Below are 19,544 nucleotides of genomic sequence, written 5' to 3'. Positions count from 1 at the left end.
CATAGTAGGCCGTCAATGAAAGGCTGTTTCTCTTCTCTTCATTGCTTGCCCCCGACCTGCTACAGCCAAGGCCAGATGGGGGGAGGGGGGAAGCGGAGGCCGGGAAAAGGAGGTGTGGTCAGTGCGGCGTCTATGCGGGCCCTGAAGCCGACTTCAGCTTTCCGCACTGGAACCAGACGCTCAAGAAGGCGCCTCGAGAACCAAACTTTGTCCTCGCGGATGTCCGCAGAGCCATCCCCGGCCCTATCCTCTCTATTCAATGGCCAGAACCCTCACCAGTCCCTTTGCCAAGCCCCCGCGCCGGCGCGCCGTCCCGCCCTGGATCAGGGAGAAAGCCCCGACGGCCCTGGAGGACCCGGAACCGGTTCCGTCCCGCGTCCTCGCCCCACCCCCGCCCTGCCTCGGCCCCTCCCGGCTTCAACAGGTTCTCCCCGGAACCCGGACGAAGTTTCATCCCCGGCACAGAGCGAGCTGGCCCGGTGCGCCCCGAGCCCTTGGTGCGCAGCCTCCCGCGTCGCGCCGGGCAGCCCGCGGAGCCCGAGCCCCGAGCCTGCGAGTCGCCGCCGCCGCCGGAGCCGGAGCCGCGAGGACGCAGACAAAGCCTGGAGGCTCGGCGCGGCGGCGGGGGTGGCTGACGGTGGCCGCGGCGGCGGCGGGTTCGAGTGCCACTTACCCGGCAGGTGCGCGCTCGGGCGGCGCGGAAACAGCGCAGACGGAGCCCGAGCCGGAGCCAGAGCCGGAGCCCGGGCGGAGTGCGGCGGCGACGAGGGACGCCCACCGTCCTCCGCCGCCCCCGCACCGCCTCCTTCCTGCCTGCATCCCGGCGGCAACTCGAGGTGGGGGGATGCGGAACACGCTCCCCAGGGTCTGGCACCGGCTCTGGGCTCGAGGACTCCAGACTCGGCCGCGTCTGGAAAGGAGTGAGACATCTGGTACCTTAGGTTAGGAGTCTCCGCAGACCCACCCTATGCCTCTACTCAGGATGCTGAGCAGGGCCTCAAACCGAAAATAAAGAAGCCAGTGGGCCAGTCCAGCCCACAGGACTGGAGCGCCGTCCAGGGAGGACTCGCAGAAAGGCTGTGGGGGTGAGCTGAAATAGTGCCCATACCTCCTGGCACACCGCCTGGACCAGAGTGGACTTTAAAAAGGGGCTTTCTGGGTCCTTCCCTTTAGCTCCTGCTCTTGCTATTAGCCCTCCCCCACCCCACCCACCCGCGGGCACCTGGAGTGTTGGCAGTGGTGGGGAAAGGGCCCCGGATACTGCTACAAGAAGGGGCCATCTCACCCTTGGCTGACCCTGGTACCAACTGCTCTGGAAGCCCCTGATGGGAAGGGGACGGTGTGCAGGGGGTGTACAATGACTAGAGGCTGATGAAAAAGCCCATCTTTAGGAGTTGGGGGGGATGGCTGGAAGGTGGGGACTATGAATTGATCCACCCACTCCCTTCTTCAGGTTCAGTTTGCTCACCACTGTACCCACAGGGATACAGGAACTTGTGTTTTCTTGGAGGAATGGTATGGTTTCTATAACCCCTGCTTTCTCTGCCTTACCCTACCCATCCTCTCTGCTTCTAACTTTCTTAGGAGGGCACCCCACAAAGCACCCGCTCTCCATTGCCAGCTGGATGGTTCCAGCTTGCAGGGCTGGCCTAAACAACCTGAGAGGGACGTCCCTGGTGGTCAAGTGATAAGAATCCACCTTACAATGCAAGGGACAAGGATTCAATCCCTGGTCAAGGAATTAACATTCCACATGCCACGAAGAAACTAAACCCCCAGGCCCTTGTGGCTCAGCCTGGGCGTTGTGGAGCCCGTGTGCCACAACTGAGACCCAATGCAGCCACATACACACATACATAAGAATTTACAAAAAAAAACCAGGAAACAAAAACCAAAAAAATAACCTCAGAGACAGCCCAAGACTGCTATGGAGCCCCATCTGATAAAAAACCACAGCGAGGCAGGGACTAAAGTACCTAACACCCTGTGCCCTCCTTGGGGCTACTCATCAGCCTCACTACTGGCCACCTCTGTCTCCATTCTGCCAGACCCTTGTCTGTCCACGTGTCCACCTCTGCTCTACCACTTTGGATATTCGCTGCCTCCATCTCTGGGCATCTCAGGGTCTTCCTTTTACCTGTGAGTTCTTCTTTCAACAAATTAATTCTGCCTAGGGAAGGTGGAGTTGTGTAGAATGTTGTGATTCCATAATGGAGGACAGAAGGGCAGTGTCTCTTTGTGGTTTTAATCTGCATTTTCCCCTCAACATTTCGTCTCCAGGAGGATAATTTCCCAGCCTTTTCAGGCCCTGATTGGTATCATTTCTCCAGCAATGACAGCTTTTATTTTCCCTGAAATGAATGCCGTGAAATTTCCAAGAAATATAAAAATGGATATTGTCTCAGGGAGCTGACTCTCTTCCGACAGAAAGGCACAAAGGTAAACATGCTTCCCCAGGGACTCTGCCACTCCAGCCACTGGGGGGTGGGGGACCCAGGCCCTCGGCTCCTCCTCCATCCCCCCTCCCTCCCAGGTCAGCATTAGGACCTCCCTCACAGCCAGCCCTCATGCACATGCTCAGCTGCCATTGATCCGTTCATCTGCCTCCCAACTGCCCTGCCAGCCGCCTTGTCTTCCTGGCTCCATCTCTTCTCTCTGTACAGCACCTCACCCCCACCCCCAGCCTAGAGGCTCCCCCAGGCCTGAGCACAGCCACCAGGGCCCACGGGGGCTGAGTGGGGGCTGGGCCCAGGACCCTTCAGTCCTAGACCCCCCTGCACCGCCCACCAATAAAGAGTGACCAGCCCTGCCTCCCAGGCACTTCTGTCCTCCTCAGAAAGCAGAGCTGAGTGGAGGTGAGTGGAGGGCAGTGGGTATCTGGCTTCCAGCTCTCTCACTCAGCCTCCCAGTGTCCAGTGTCCCCTCTCATCAAAATGACTCCCTGACTGAGAAGCAAGAGGATGCCAGGACACAGCAAAGCCCAGAGGAGGCAGCTGGATGCCCAGTTTGGGGGGTGGGTGGGCAGCAGGGGTGCTGGTTAGAGAGGGAAAGGGGGAAGCGCTAGGGGCAGAGGTAGGGGGACCCTACCTCTGATTAGAAAGATATATAAATACATTCTTGTTTTATAGAGACAGCATATTAAAAAGCAGAGACATCACTTTGCCAACAAAGGTCCATATAGTCAAAGCTATGGTTTTTCCAACTGTCATGTATGGATGTGTGAGTTGGACCATAAGGAAGGCTGATTGCTAAAGAATTGATGCTTTTGAACTGTGGTGTTGGAGAAGACTCTTGAAAGCCTCTTGGACAGCAAGGAGATCCAACCAGTCCATCCTAAAGGAAATCAGTCCTGTATATTCATTGGAAGGACTGATGCTGAAGCTGAAGCTCCAGTACTTTGCCACCTGATGCAAAGAACTGACTCTTGAAAAAGACCCTGATGCTGGGAAAGATTGAAGGCAGGAGGAGAAGGGGATGACAGAGGATGAGCTGGTTGGATGGCATCACTGACTCAATGGACATGAGTCTGAGCAAGCTCTGGGAGATGGTGAAAGACAGGGAAGCCTGGTGTGCTGCAGTCCATGGAGTCCCAAAGAGTCCAAGATATGACTGAGGACTGAACAACAGCAACAACAGCAAAATGGGACGCCACAAGCTGTGTGATTAGTGCCCTGTACCCACAGGCAAACACGTCTTCCACATAAAAGCCCCTAGGCCCACCATCCCGTACAGTGGGACACTAGTTATCTTGTCCACACCCATTTGGTCTCCAAATTCTGGCCTTATGTGGTGTCCTTCCTCTTATCCTAAGCACGGCCCACCCTGCCCACCCTCCCTGCTCCAGCTCTGCTCCATCCCCTGGGGGCTGTGCCCAGGTGGTGGCCCAGCCTTGCAACTCTGCCCTCTGGCTTCAGGTCCCACCTGTAGCTTCTGGCTCAGGAGGTGCCCTGCATTCCAAACCCAGCTCATGTTTACCTTTTCTCCTCTTCCTCATTCTTTCTTGTTGTTCAGTAGCTAACTCCCAAAGAGTCACTTTGGGACCCCATGGACTGTAGCATGCCAGGCTCCTCTGTCCGTGGAATTTCCCAGGCAAGAATCCTGGAGTGGGTTGCCATTTTCTTCTCCAGGGGATCTTCTTCACCCAAGGATCAAACCCTGTGTTTGATTTCCTGTGTTCTCTACTCTTGAGAGTCCCTTGGACTGTAAGGAGATCAAACTAGTCAATCTTAAAGGAAATCAACCCTGCATACTCATTGGAAGGAGTGATGCTAAAGTCAAAGCTCCAATTCTTTGGCCACTTGATGGAAAGAACTGACTCATTGGAAAAGACCCTGATCCTGGGAAAGATTGAAGGTAGGAGGAGAAGGGGACAACAGAGGATGAGATGATTGGATGGCATCACCAACTCAATGCGTATGAATTTGAGTAAACTCCAGGAGATAGTGGAGGACAGAGAAGCCTGGTGTGCTGCAGTCCATGAGGTCACAAAGAGTTGGACACGATTGAGCGACTGAACAACAACAGGATGCCAGGGCTCCCAGCCCCAGACAGACACACAAGCAGGAACCCTGGCTGCCAAGGGTCTGCCTCCCCTCCACCCCTTACAGCCCGAGGCAGGTGCTGTGTCCCCACAGAGGTACCAGCAGTGGGCACACACCCACAGGTCACAAGTAGCAGCCACACCTGGGGCCTCCCTCAGCCTGGCACCAAGCTCCCTCCTAGTGGGATGTCCCAGGGCCTTCTGCCCGAACTGCCAATGTGGGTTCTTGGTTTTCTATTACCAGATAACAAATCACCACAAACGTAGCAACGTAAAACAGCACAAGTTTATTGTCCCCGTTTCTGCAGGTCAGAAGTCCGGGCGCAGCATGGCTGGATTCTCTGCTCAGGGCCTCAGGGCGAGGTCCAGAAGGCCGGGTCTCCTCTGGGGTCCAGGTCTCCCAGCTCAGGGGTTGTGGCTGAACTCTGTTCCTTCCGCTGAAGGTGCCCCTCCTTTGCTAGTTATCAACGAGGGGCCTCGGCCCTCTCCCTCCCAGCTCAGGGGTTGTGGCTGAACTCTGTTCCTTCCGCTGAAGAATCAAAGTGCCCCTCCTTTGCTAGTTATCAACGAGGGGTCTCCTCTGGGGCCCGGGCTCCTCTCCCAGCTCAGGGGTTGTGGCTGAACTCTGTTCCTTCAGCTGGAGAATCAAAGTGCCCCTCCTTTGCTAGTTATCAACGAGGGGCCGCTCAACTTCCAGAGGCCACTGTGTCCCCTGTGTTGAGGCCCCACCCCAACTCCAAAGTCAGTATCAGAATTCCCCCACGTGGAATTCTTGTCATACTTGGGATCTGACTTCCTTCATCCTCCGCCCAGAGAAGCTGTTTTTAAAGACCCTTGTAATTAGGACTGATAATCTATTTTAACATCAACTGCTTTGGAATTTTACTCACCCTCGGGTCTTTTTCCTTTAACTTGTTTGCCTCTGATCCTCAGATCTTTTGGAAACTTAAAACAGCAATCAGAAACAGTACAGAGGCTCTTCTCAACTTCTCTTCAAGCTGACTCTTGCCTCTCTTACCAACTAATGTATTTTTGTTTGTTTGGTTTTTGTTTTGGGTTTTGTATTAGATAATATTATATAAATGAAGCTTATTTGCACTTTATTTTCATGTTTTTCTTGTAAATAAACCATTATTAGGGGGAAAGTTAAGTGAAAGTCGATCAGTTGTGTCCGACTCTTTTGTGACCTCTTTACAATGCATGGAATTCTCCAGGCCAGAATACTGGAGTGATAGCCTATCCCTTCTCCAGCAGATCTTCCCAACCCAGGAATCGAACCAGAGTCTCCTGCATTGCAGGCAGATTCTTTATCAACTGAGCTACTTGGGAAGCCCATATTATTAGGGTAATAACATTTATTATTAAGAGGAGAGTGAAAAAGTTGGCTTAAAACTCAACATTCAGAAAACTAAGATCATGGCATCCAGTCCCATCACTTCATGGTAAATAGATGGGGAAACAGTGGAAATAGTGGCTGACTTTATTTTGGGGGGCTCTAAAATCACTGCAAATGGTGCCTGCACCCATGAAATTAAAAGATGTTTATTCCTTGGAAGAAAAATTATGACCAACCTAGATAGCATATTAAAAAGCAGAGACATTACTTTGCCTACAAAGGTCCATCTAGTCAAGGCTATGGTTTTTCCAGCTTATAGCTTATAAGCTGAGCTATAAAGAAAGCTGAGCGCCGAAGAATTGATGCTTTTGAACTGCGGTGTTGGAGAAGACTCTTGAGAGTCCCTTGGACGGCAAGGAGATCCAACCAGTCCATCCTAAAGGAAATCAGTCCATGGGATTTCCTAGGCAAGAACACTGGAGTGGGTTGCTATTTCCTTCTCCAGGGGATCTTCCCAACCCAGGGATCGAACCTGTGTCTCCTGCTTGGCGGGTGGATTCTTTTACCACTAAGCCACCAGGGAAGCCCCTTATAAAACTTTATAGATGTAAAACAAAGAGTCCCAAAAAGCCTTATTTCAAAAATTATAAACCAAAAATCAAAGTATTGACATTGGAAGAAAACTTAATAAGCCTCTTAGAGTCTATAATTCACATGACAAAACATCATGGAAATGACCAGTAAATGTGCTGAGAGGAGTCCGCACATGACCTCCCTCGCCCTTCAGTCTTTGGTTTTCTGAGCCTATGTCCCCAGCCTCACAGCCATGGCCGCAGGCTGCTCCTTGCCAAGTCCAGGGCTCGCTCTCTCTTGCCTCTTCCTCCCCGGCATAAGGTCTGCACAGCGGACACTTGCCCGCCTGCACCTTGCTCCCTGCTCTCACGCCCCTCGGACCTCCTCGCCCCACTCTGCGCCCCTGCCCCCTCCACCCTCTATGCCCATGACCAGCTCACTCCCGGGGCTTCACCTGCATGCAGCTCTGAACGCAGACCTGCCCTGTCCTCCTCTGTCTCTGCTGCTGCCTGCAAGCCTCAGCCCCTCCGCTTCCGCCTGACTGCCCTGGGCCTCTGCTCCTTGCGCCCCAGGGCCACGTGTGCTCCTTCCTGACCGTCCTCATCCAGCGTCTCCCCCAGCTCCCCCGTGTGCCCCTATCCTGGAGTCTGGCTCCCCAGGCTCTGCCCTCACCTCTTAGCCCTTCTCCCTCCATCCCTTATTTTCCAGACACGCCTGATGCCTTCTTTGCTGTCCTCTGTAGTTGACTCTTTCATCCTGTTTGTGTAAAGTGTTTCCCGCCTCTTGGCCATTGCTTGGGATTCATCTTAGATTTATGGGTGTATCTCCACCCTCACCCCTCCACAAGGCTGGGGGTTTCTGGCAGCAGCAGTGCCCAGGACACGGTAGAGGCAGTGGAGACTCGAGGTCCAACAAGCAGGTGGTGAATCCCAGCTGCTGGTTATGGAGCCAAGGGACCTGGGCCTGATCATCTTTCCTTTTTGCACCTTAAGCTTCCCCACGCATCAGAAAGGGGTGAGAGCACCTCCCAGGCTGCAGGAGGATTTGAGGGGTCTGTGGCCTGTCCACTGTCACAGGTGCTTAACGGATGTCTCTTCCCTTTCTCCTTGCACCGACCCACAGCGGAAGCTCCGAAGAAGTTTTGGAGGGTGAGGCAGTGAACAAATGAATGGCTGTAGATGCGAAACACCTTACTCTGGTTGGTTGAAATGGCAAGGTGACCAGCTTCCTCTAAGTGGGGATTGGTGCTCTGTAGACTTGGAAGATGGGGAAACAGCAGGGGAGGGCTGTAGGGGAGTGATGTCAATAGAGCTCTTTTCTTTGGCAGAGCTTTTTGTTTTCAGCAATCTCTAGCAGCAGGTGTTAGTGGATCAGAAGTATAAGCATGAGGGCTGTGTGCCCACACAGAAAGGGGGCATTGTGGCAGGGGCATGGCCCTCTCGACTCCTGACTGTGCCCCTTCCTGGGAATCCTTCATCATGCACAGGCTTATTGAGCATCTACACTGTGCTGGACTCACACTGGGCTCAGGGTAGGCGGCACCGGGTGGAGAGGGGAGACACAGCCTGTGATCAAAGGGTGATGATGGTGCGGGCTGAGTGCTGTGACGGGACAGGTCTGGGTGCCCCGGAAGCACGCAGCCGCCAGGTGGGCATCTCATGCTGCCTCCCCAGAGGAAGGGACATCAGAGAAAAAGAGATTCGAGGAGAAAGGTCTCAGACTCCAGGCTCAGGGAACAGCAGTGCAAAGGGACAGAAGCAAGACAGAGGCCCGAGAATGAGCTGGAGTGTGAGGGGTGGGGGACAATGAGAGGGGAGAGGTGACCTTGACACCCAACAAAGGGTGGCCTAGAAAGCCTCCTTTTACCAAAAGGTGGAACTGTCCGGAGGACAGTGGTTGCCACTAAAGGGCTTCAGGCAGGAAAGAGGCATAATCAGATTAACCTTTGAGAAGAAAAGCATCTCTCTGTGATGACAGAAACAGCTGGGAGGGGCCAATAGTAGGAAGGCTTGTTGCTAAGAGATGAAGGCCTGGACCCAGGTGATGGCATTGGGGTGGGAAGCCTTTGGGATCTTTCTGTGTTCAGCCTGCATCCTAGGCTTGGGAAGCCCAGGCCAGTCACCCTCAATATGCATAAGGACCAGGTTCTTGTCTATTGCATGTCCATTGTTTCAGGTAAATAAATTGAGATTCAGAGAGGTTAAGAAATTTATCTAAAATCACACAGCTAGTGAGTGGCAGAGTCAGCCCTCAAGGCAAGCTGCTGAGCTGGTACCACTAACCTCTCCCCTTCTCCCTTTGCCCCAGGCTGTCCACATGCAACAAGGAAGGAAGTGGGTCAAGTGAAAAGCACACACTCCTCACCATAGGGCACTCCCACCCACCCAGCCAGAGGCCTTCTATGGCCAGGGACACACCCAATTCCTTTCTGGACAAAGATGTACAGCCTTTCTTTGAAGCAGAAGACATTTTAGCCCATTCCTCATTTAGCCACTAGAGCTTCATAGGTGGCTCAGATGGTAAAGAATCTGCCTGCAATGCAGGAGACCTGGGTTCAATCTCTGGGTTGGGAAGATTCCCTGGAGAAGTGAATGACAACCTATTCCAGTATTCTTGCTTGGAGAATCCCACAGACAGAGGAGCCTGGCGGAGTCCCCGGAGTCACAAAGAGTTGGAATGACTGAGCGACTAATATTTGCACTTTCATTTGGCCACTGTCTGACCCCTGCCAGGCACAGTGGCCTTTCCCACATGTAATACAGGACTTCTCTTGTGGTCTAGAAGTTAAGAATCCGCCTGCTGACGCTCGGCACACAGGTTTGATCCCTGGTCCGGGAAGATCCCACATGCCTCGGGGCAGCTAAACCCGTGCACCACAATTACTAAGCCTGCGCTCTAGAGCCCACGAGCTGCAACTACTGAAGCCCATGAACTCTGAAGCCCCTGCTCTGCAACAGGAGAAACCACTGCAATGAGAAGCCTGCACACCGCAACTAGAGAGTAGCCCCTGCTTGCTGCAACTAGAGACAAGCCCTCACACAGCCATGAGGACCCAGTGCAGCCAAAAATAAATAAATAACAACCTTTTTAAAAAAGATGTGATACAGTGAATGCTGCCTCCCTGTAGCTCCTTCTCAGCAACTCCTGATGCACGTTAACAGCGTAAAGGCAAAGGGTCCTATGATTAAAAAAAAAAAAAGTCACGTAAAATAAGACCCTAGCATTTCATACATGTTTGTATTGAAGTTTTCAAACGCAGTGCTGGAGAAGACTCTTGAGAGTCCCGTGGACAGCAAAGAGATCAAACCAGTCAATCCTAAAAGAAATCAATCCTGAATATTCATTGGAAGGACTGATGCTGAAACTGAAACTCCAATACGTTGGCCACCTGATGGAAAGAACCGACTCACTGGAAAAGACTCTGATGCTGGGAAAGGTTGAAGGCAAGAGGAGGAGGGGATGACAGAGGATGAGATGGTTGGATGGCATCACTGACTCGACGGACATGAGTTTGAGCATACTCCAGGAGATAGTGAAGGACAGGGAAGCCTGGTGCGCTGCAGTCCAAGGGATTGCAAAGAGTTCAACACAACTTATCGATTTGTTTTTATCAAACAATAAAAACAAATACCTTTTTCATTAAGTAACATTATCAAACTTTGGTAAAGACCATTCTAGACAAGGCGTCGTTGCTGCGTGAGGAGGGCGTGTCCTTGTGTGTAGGTTGCTTGTGGTCTTTCCCTGCCGTCTGCTGTAGCAGGTGATTGTGACACCTCTAGGCTTGCTCACCTCCTCCCTGGGATGAGACGCCTTCCCCTCCGGCACCCAGAGGCCCAGAGCACAGGTGGGTGGGGTGTTGAGGACTGAGTGCTGCTGAGCTTGCATCCTGGCACAGCCCCGGTAAGCCGTCCATGTGTTTGTCACAGCAGAGCCTGCGCTGGCCCTCCAGGTCACGAGGCCGCTGGTGGCAATGGGTTCCGGATAGATGCTCAGCCGATGCCAAGCCTGAGACCAACCCCAGCTCTGACCATGTGGCCTGCTGTCTGGAAGGTGCTCTTGGCTGGCAGCCTTCCTGAGCCTTATTTAGAGCAGTTGTTCCAGGTGGCTCAGACAGTAAACAACCCACCTGCAATGTAGGAGACTCAGGTTCAGTCCCTGGGTCAGGAAGATCACCTGGGGAAGGAAATGGCAACCCACTGCAGTATTTTTGCCTAGAGAATCCCATGGACAGAGGAGCCTGGCGGGCTACAATCCATGGGGTCACAAAGAGTCAGATACAACTGAGTGACTACCACACACGCAGAGGAGATCCAGCGACCCGCCCTCCTTCGCCCCTGTCTTCCCTACAGAGGGGAGTGATCTCACACCTGTGTCAGGCTGGAGCGGGGGCAGGGTTGCCATCAGGGCAGGGGCCCGGACCAGGGAGCATGCCCGGCTCCCTCCCCATTTGGGTATCAGACCCCAGTGTATGCGGTTTGCTCTCAGAGGACGTCCTAACCACCAAGGGCAGCTTGCAGCCCCATCTGAGCTCTGGCTACTGGCCTGGGCCGGCAGCTCTGCCCCTCAAAGGCAGGAGGAGATCAGGGTCAAGGATGACAGGTCAGCGGTGGGAGCTTCTTCTAACCAGCCCGTTCCTGCCCGAGCGAAGCCATCAGCCTAGAGCTGGCCTTGGACAAGGAAACACACACTGACTGGGAGCCCAGAGACCCCTGGGCCTCGGTTCGCAGCGCTGCAATTTACAAAGCAAGACTCTCTCCTGGGTTCTAAGCGGCTCCTGCCACGTCCTGGATCCTGTGGGAGGAAGATGCTGGGCTCCCCCTGCAGGCCTCTCCAGGAACTGACCCGCAAGGGACCCAGGGGAGCCCTGAGAGAGGGGCCCCTTCGCTGGCCCAGATGAGAGCCCCCAGGACTGGCCAGCCCCCTCTCCTTCTGGGTGCCCAGCCCCGTTGCTGATTGTGAATCTGAACTCACTGGAATCTGACTGCTGACCGCTGGCCTTCCCCTTGGCCTCCTGTTCCCATGCCGCACAAAAGGACCCCCACCATCTGTGCTATGCCCTTCGCTCTCACTCCCTACCCCTACCAGGGCTCCACTGGCTCGGGCTCCCTGGACCCCACTCTAGTTTCTCAGGCCTGCATGCTTGCATTTCCTCTCTCCCCCTCCTTCCCACTCCTCGGAGATAAGGAAGGCTTAATGACAGGGAGGGCAAGTTATGACAAACCTAGACAGCGCATTAAAAAGCAGAAACACCACTTTACCAACAAAGGTCAATCTAGTCAAGGCTATGGTTTTTCCAGTAGTCATGAATGGATGTGAGAATTGGACTATAATTACAGAAAGCTGAGCGCCGAAGAATTGATGCTTTTGAACTGTGGTGTTGGAGAAGACTCTTGAGAGTTCCTTGAGCTGCAAGGAGATCAAACCAGTCAATCCGAAAGGAAATCAGCCCTGAATATTCATTGGAAGGATTGACACTGAAGCTGAAATTCCAATACTTTAGCCACCTGATGCGAAGAGCTGACTCCTTGGAAAAGACCCTGATGCTGGGAAAGATTGAAGGCAGGAGGAGAAGGGGATGAGATGGCTGAATGGCATCACCGACTCGATGAACATGAGTCTGAGCAGGCTCCCGGAGGTGGTGATGGACAGGTAAGCCAGTGTGCTGCAGTCCATGGATTGCAAAGAGTCGGACAGGACTTAGCAACTGAACAGCAAAGGACAGGTTGTGGGGAAGCGGCCCCCGAAGCTGTCCTAGACACTAGGAGTCTGTGTCCCGTCCCTCCCAGGGTACACTGATGTTTTTCTGGGAGGAATGCTTTGCCTCTCTGAACTGTGTTGGAACGAGTTACACAGGCTGCCCCTTAACCCCTGGCCCCTGTCCTGAGGGAGACACGGAGACACCCAGGGGTGGGAGCCCCCCGAGGCACCAAGGGTCTCGTCCAAGGTCAGCCCCCGTGACCAAGGCATCCCCAGACTCTCTTCTCAAGGTAAACAGCAGCACACTTGTCTTTCTCTTATCACCCCAGCTGACACATGGGACAGTACCAGGGCCCAGGGCAGACAAGTAATGGGGTGACTGGAGAAGCGGGGCCTAAGGGCTGTTGTCGCTGCTGGGGCTCCAGGCTTCACCCCCACCCTCCTGTCCCTTCTCTTTGGGGTCTCCTCCTTAAGGTAGGGTGGGGGGAGGGGCCCTGCAGGAAATAGGGGCACGAGCACAGCTCCTGACTGGGAGGTCCCTGCACATTCAGTTCCTTTGACCCGAGGCCGTGTGGGTGGGGGCTCAGGCTGGAGCCCCCAGCCCTGCCCTGTGACATGCAGGTCCTGGGCTGAGCTCACACAGCCCTGTCATGGGGCCATGCTGTCCCCTGCTGGCCACGCCGTGAAATGCAGCCCAGGTCAGCCCCAAAGTGCAGGCTGATGACGCCAGGCTCCGAGGAGGCCAGGTGCCCACCCCACCACCACCCCCAGCCACAGCGACACTTGGACTGCATGGGGAGACACGTCTAGATCCGCCTGGCATACAACCGTGTGCCCCCATCCCCACTGCCAGTTTCTGGAAGCCACCCAGCCCTGGAGCTCCAAGTTAAGGGGTCCCCTCCTCAGTCACGCAGTTCAGTTCAGTTGCTCAGTTGTGTCCAACTCTCTGTGACCCCATGGACTGCAGCATGCCAGGCCTCCCTGTCCATCTCTAATTCCCAGAGTTTGCTCAAACTCATGTCCATTGAGTCGGTGATGCCATCCAACCATCTCGTCCTCTGTCGTCCCCTTCTCCTCCCACCTTCATCAGGGTCTTTTCCAATGAGGCAGTTCTTCGCATCTGGTGGCCAAAGTACTGGAGTTTCAGCTTCAGCATCAGTCCTTCCAATGAATATCCAGGACTAATTTCTTTAGGATGGACTGGTTGGATCTCTTTGCAGTCCAAGGGACTCTTAGTCACCCAGAGCCTGACAAAGACCAGACTCACCATGGCCTTGCCTGCAGTGACCTCAGAGATCAGCCTCTGCCTGGGATCTGATCTCAGGGATCTGATCTCAGAGAGACCAGGGTTCCTGTTCCCCTGTCTCTGCCCCATTTCTGGGTCCCCATCTGTCCCACCCTGCCAGGGCCCTCCACCTTCCTCACCCAGCTCATCCAGGGAACTGGGCCACTGCTGAGGACAAAGGACAATCGTGGCTCCCGGGGGAAGCGGCTCCCACCTCCCTCGCCAACTCACCCCGGACGTAACCAGGGCCCAGGGGGGACCAGAAGGGAAGCAGAGCCGGGCAGCAGAGCAGGTCTGCTCCGCTGTGTCCTGGCTTCCAGGGCCTTTGATCACAGAGTAAGTGGAGCTGGCTGTGCATTTGGCCTAACACACAGGAGGGTACGAGGGTGTGAGTGTGAGCAAGTGGCAAGGGAGGGAGTGAGTGAACACACGTGGGTGTGACTGAGTTCCTGGCCAAGAAGCCTGGTCACTGGCTCCCGGGCATCATGGCATCTTCAGGGACGGTGACCCAGGCTCTCAGCACAGCTGCACCGTGGGAGCCGGGCTGTTTGCTGTTCCCCCAGCGACACTCAGTGTCTCCCCGAGCCTCGGTCCTAACTTCTGCCCTACAGGAGGCCCTTCTGACCTCAGCGCTTGGGGTCTTGGTCTCAGGCCAGGTTGTCAGAGACAAGAAGGGCCAATGGGAGGCTGGCCGACCACTGCCTGCGGCGAGCCAGGGCTACTCTCTAGCTGCAGTGGGCAGGCTTCTTACTGTGGGGGCTTCTTTCATTGCCAGCACGGGCTGTAGGGTACTCAGGTTCGGTAGCTGTATATACTGACTTTGTTGCCCCATTGCATGTGGAGTCTTCCAAGACCAGGGATCAAACCCATGTCGCCTGCATTGGCAGGCATTTTCTTATCCATTGTATCACTAGGGGAGTCCCAGTGGGGATTTGTAATTTGGGTTCTTTTTTTAAGGCCTTTATATTTTTATTTACTTATTTATTTGGCCACGCCTCATGGCATGTGGGTTCTTAGTTCCCTGACTGGGAATCAAACCTCTGCCTTCTGCAGTAGAAGGGCAGAGTCCTAACCACTGGGCCATCAGGGAATTCTCTAATTTTGTTTTTAACAACTCAGGGTTTTGTTTTTATTTTTTCATCCTGTTCTATTTCTGCAGTGCAGTTTTTAAGCTGGAGTGGGTAGAGGGTGGGGCTGGCCGGACGGAAGGCTGAGGCCTGGCCGGTGCTCAGCCTCCCAGAGCTAGACCCGGTCCTCCCGGAGGCCAGCCCCCCTTCTGCCCGGTTACCCACTGCCTGCCCCTGCCCAGGAAACCAGGGGTTTTCAGCAAATCAGTGTCGTGGAATAAAATCAAGTGTGAAGTGCTGTCTGGTGTGTGGGGCAGCTGGGTGCCCCTTAGACCCAGGACGTGGGGCCTGGCCTGGCTCCACCCCTCATGGCTCAGGTGGGGCGGCCACCCTCAGGAATCTCCCATCAGGTCCAGGAAGATTCACGGAGCTGGCCGCATGATAGATGGACACCAGGGCCTCAGTCTGGCTGATTAGAAATGGAATTAGAATGCCAGATGGCAAACTCACCATCACCCTGTGCAGGTGGCTGTGTCCATCCCCACCCCCACTTCCTCTCGGCCTGCTGGCCCCCCGTGGCCTCAAGAGGGGGACCTGGGTCCTGCAATACCCCCACTCCCAAGGCTGGAGCTCTGGGTGACCCTATCCACCTTCTTTAGTGGGATCCAGCACCCCAGCACCTCCCGTCCCCATCTGTACCCTTACAGCAGATGGGGAACCTGGGGGCCGAGCAAGGCTGGGCCTGCCCAAGGGGAGGGACCTCCAGACGGGCATTCCTGACTAGAGGGGAAAATGGGCTCCAGGTGGCCCTGGCCTGGCCCAGCTGACTGCTTGGCACCTGCCCAAGCACCCAGTGATCCTTGGGGACCCAGGGATAAAGGTGGGAGGCACCCCATGGGGCTGTCTCTGCAGCTGGTTTGACCTAAGCCTGTGCTTCTTGCTTCCTCACCAAGCTCGAGAACCCCAGGTTGGCTTCCCCAGGAGTTGTCAGAAACTAGAATGAAAACCATGGTGACCAAGGCCCCGGCACCATCAGGCTGTCTCCTGGGGTGTGGGGATTGGCAAGTCACTTGATCTGGTTTCAGTGAGTTTTCTTCAAAGAAAAACTCCATATAGCACCTTGCAGGAGGGCCTCGCTGTGACTGGAGTCATGACTGGGCCTGGCTGCCTTGGTCTCAGCCACGGGCTGCCACGGTTCAGGTCCACCCAGCACTGGGCCGGGTGCCGGAGGGGACAAAAGACCCACCACTGTCCCTGCCCTCAGTTCCCGTCTCTCCTCCTCCAACGCCCGGCCGGCCCTCAGTCTGTCCGTCCTGCCACCCCCACGTCTTCCCAGAAGCCCCCGTTCCCTCTGCTCCCTCCCCAGAGCCTTCTAGGCCAAGTGTCTGGAAGGGAAATAGGTGAGGTCTGGTGGTTTGGTGATGGGTGAAGGGGTTTCTGCAGCCCGGGCAGCCTGACCGAGAGCCCGAGGGTGAGACATCTCCACCTGCCCCCCACACCCTGCCCGGGGGGATCAGCCCCCTCTCCTCCAGCTGTCCCCGAGGGCCACCCACGGAGCCTGGGACCCGAGGGCAGAGGAGAGCCTCCTCAGAGGGACACCCTCAGGGCAGAGCTGGGTCAGCGTGCTGGGTGGGTCCAGCGCAGCATGGCCCCAGGCTGGACACCCTTCCTCACGGCCCCAGAGCCCCGAACCCCGGTGAAGCGTAGCCAGCTTGGTCAGCAGGGAAGGTGTTTGCTGCCTGGACTTGCCGGGGAGGCAGAGACTGGCCTCGCCCCGATGGGCCCAGAGCTGAGGGACCCGTAGCAACCCCAGCACCTCCTCCCATTTACAGAAGGGGAGCCGCACCCAGAAAGGGGGCAGGTCTCCAGCCAGGCCCAGAATTCGGCACCTGCCCGCCCCACACCCTGGCCTGAGGACCCAGAGCAATCGGCCCAGTGCTCTTCCCGCCTGACTGCAGCCGTGTCCTTCATCCACATCTGCTCAGACGGCAGGTGTCGTGGACACCACCAGAGTGCCATGTGCTGGGGACACACCCCCAGGCTCAGTGAGAGAGACGGCCACTGTGGCCCCTCACTTGGGGTTAGGGGGCTGTGGATAAACGCGGTGATGAGACACAAAGCTTGTCAAAAAGGAAGCCTTGGTCATTCCTTCAGCTGTCCCGGAGCACCTACACACTTCCTCAGGGAGTCACCTGGAGTCACCACGGGCAGGGATGCATAGATGCAAATGATGTCACTGCAGGACAAGGTTCTAGTGAGGTTCAGAGGTTAGGGTGTGTGTTCCCAGCTGGGAAGGGGTGGCGCTCAGAAGCAGAAAGCACTGGCCCCTGGCCCATGTGGGTGAAGTAACTGAGGCTCTGAGGTTCCTGACATGAGTCGTGAAGGGCAGAGGTCACCAGGGTCAGAGGGCGCCCAGAGGATGGGTGAGGAGACGCTGGTGAGGTAGGAACAGGTAGGTCCCCACGGGCCACCTATACCAGCCCGAGAGCTTGACTCTGTGCTAAAGGCCATCAGAGCCAGGGGAGGATCTCATCGGGCCGTGACGTGATGTGACCTTTGTCCTTCAGTCGTTTGTCAACAACCGTGAAAGCCTCCCTGTACTCATGTCCTTGGGGACCATGGGTCAGGAGGAGAAGTCGAGTTTCTAGAGTGGCAGGTGGTGAGTGTGGTGTGGACGGCGGGGGAGGAAAACCAGTGCTGAGGAGGGGGCACGTGTGGCTGAGATGCCCAGGAGCCGCCCGGGGCCACTTGTAGGCACCCCTTAAGGCCGGAGTGGGCTTGGTCAGTGAAGGGGGCCAAAGGGCAGAGTGCTGGGGTAGAAAGAGCTAGAAAGAGAGCCTAGGGGCAGAGGGCAGGCTCACCTTGGAGATGGTGGGAGAGGGCTTTCTTTGCAGGATTTGAGCAAAAGAGTGGCACAAGCCAGCATCCAGGAGAGACCGAGGGGCCCAGTGGAGAGGCAAGGTCAGGGGCCAGGCCAGGTGGAGAGGAGTCAGGGGAAGCAATGGGTCTGATGAGAAGCGGGCAAGTTGGGGACCAGAGTGAAGGGGAAGTGACAGGATTGCTACAGGAGCAGGTGTGGAAATGACCAGAGGGGTCTGAGTGCAGGGAGAGGCGGAATTGAAAGCCTGCGACAGTGAGTTCAGTAGGGGAGGGAAGTGGGGGTAGCCAGGGGACTGAATGTCTGAGGTCAGGAAGATAAGAGCCCAGAAAGAGTAGGGTCCTTGAAACCGAGTCCCCCTGAAACTGAGTTTCCCTGCCAAGTTTATGATGAACTCTTTGTCTAGTCTTTCTCCCTTCCTCGTCCTGTCCCTGTTCCCCTCAGGAACGAGGAGGATCAAAGAAAAGGGAAATTGAGGCTGAGCAGGACCCTTTGAGGCCTTTCCAGGTGCAAAAGCCCTGCCGTGTCCCCCATTTCTTGTTTCTAGAAAAAGGCTTTCATCTCCTAGGCCTTCCCTGAGTGCTGAAGAACAGACTCAAGTGTTACTAATTAGAGAAGTGAAGGAAGGGGAAACAGGAAAACAGTCTAGCTAGATATGTAAGAAATGCTTAAACAACAGAGCCACAGGACACCTTGCTCCTTCTCAAGTTTATCCAGAACAATCTGACACAAATCTCTGAGCTGTTCTGCAGAAACAAAGACACCCACTTATCCACCCACCCAGGTGGAAGATGGTGACTCCATGCCAACCACGAGCAGTTAGACAGACCCCAGACTGGTTGGAACCTGAAGTTTAATGACCAAGATTCATAAAACAGCACCCAGACCATCAACCAATGAGAAGAAGGTTCACAGGCTGATCGCACACCTCCGACCCTCACCTCTATTGTTGACTTTAAAACCTTCACCTGAAAGCCATCAGGGAGTTTGGGTCTTTCGAGCATGAGTTGCCCTTCTTCCTTGCCTGGCAACTGCATAAACGCTGTACTTTCCTTCCCCACAACCAATGTCAGTAAGTAGACTGGCTTTGCTGTTCGCCGGGGAGGGAAGCCATGTTCCCTTTGGTAACATCCCGAGGATTCAGGAAGATTCTTATCTAGGTTGCAAAGGAAAGAAACCTAATGTGAAGCAGCTTCGGGGGAAGGGAATTGACGGGAAGGCTCCTGGTGGTGGGTGAACCACCAGACGGTAGAGAAGCCCCCGACGTGGCGGTCCTCCAGGTCTCCTGGGGCAGAAACCCGGTGCCTCCATGGCTCTCGGTCTCCCTTCTCTGAGTCACTTCCCTTCCTCCTGGTGTTTGCTGCTTCCTTCACAGTGACATTCTGGAAACCCAGGCTTCTGTATCTTTCAGCTTACCATCCTGGGGAAAGAGTGACCACTCTCCCAATTCTAGTTATAAGAGACCCCCAGAGAAAATAGGCCAGGTGCCCACCCCCGGTCCCATCAGAGATGTCATGGTAACAGAATGGTGGTTCCTGGGGACCCGAACAGGTGGGAGGGATGGGCTAGAAGCTGGGGAGCAGGTCCCACAAAGAGATGAATCCACTGGGGAGACAGCCCCAGATGTCCACTGCAGTTGCTAGTACCACAGAGCTGTGAAGGGCTAGCGGGCAGGAGGCTGGAGGCAAGGTCAGAGGGGCTGCAATAATCCAGGTGAGATGAAAGCCTAAGAGAATGGAGCAAGTCCAGGACCTTGCAAGGCCAGGTGCTGAAGTCACAGACAAGGATGGGCCACCAACAGAGGAGGCGGGGAGGGGAGCCCTGGGGGAGAAAGGACAGGGCAGGGGACGGGTCTGAGGCAGCAATGGCCAGAGGTTGGGTTACTGGGCACAAGAAAGCCTCAAATCCTGCTGCCAGGAGTTGAAAGAATGAGTTCAAGCCTCACAGTGGGGTTAGGAAAACAAGAATGACACAGCAAGTGCTGGGAAACAGAACTTTTCACAACAGCAGCCATGTGGAAACAGCCTGAATGTCCTTTCACAGAAGAAGGGATAAAAAGACATGGTTCCTATCAGTTCAGTTCAGTCGCTCAGTTGTGTCCAACTCTTTGCGACCCCATGAACCACAGCACGCCAGGCCTCCCTGTCCATCACCAACTGCCAGAGTCT

General features: G+C 55.2%; 1 long non-coding RNA gene across 1 annotated transcript; it reads left to right on the top strand.

The window, feature by feature from the left end:
- Positions 1–444: 444 nt before the first annotated feature.
- LOC138989916 (uncharacterized) lies at positions 445–4,891 on the top strand. The gene is made up of 3 exons (XR_011466113.1): positions 445–1,085; positions 2,281–2,439; positions 3,129–4,891. It is a non-coding gene; the product is annotated as an uncharacterized lncRNA (long non-coding RNA).
- The last annotated feature ends 14,653 nt before the right edge of the window (positions 4,892–19,544 follow it).

The sequence above is a fragment of the Bos mutus genome, chromosome 2 (genome assembly GCF_027580195.1).
Source record: "Bos mutus isolate GX-2022 chromosome 2, NWIPB_WYAK_1.1, whole genome shotgun sequence".
In the NCBI taxonomy this organism is placed as follows: domain Eukaryota; kingdom Metazoa; phylum Chordata; class Mammalia; order Artiodactyla; family Bovidae; genus Bos; species Bos mutus.
This window is presented reverse-complemented; position numbering and strand designations above follow the sequence as displayed.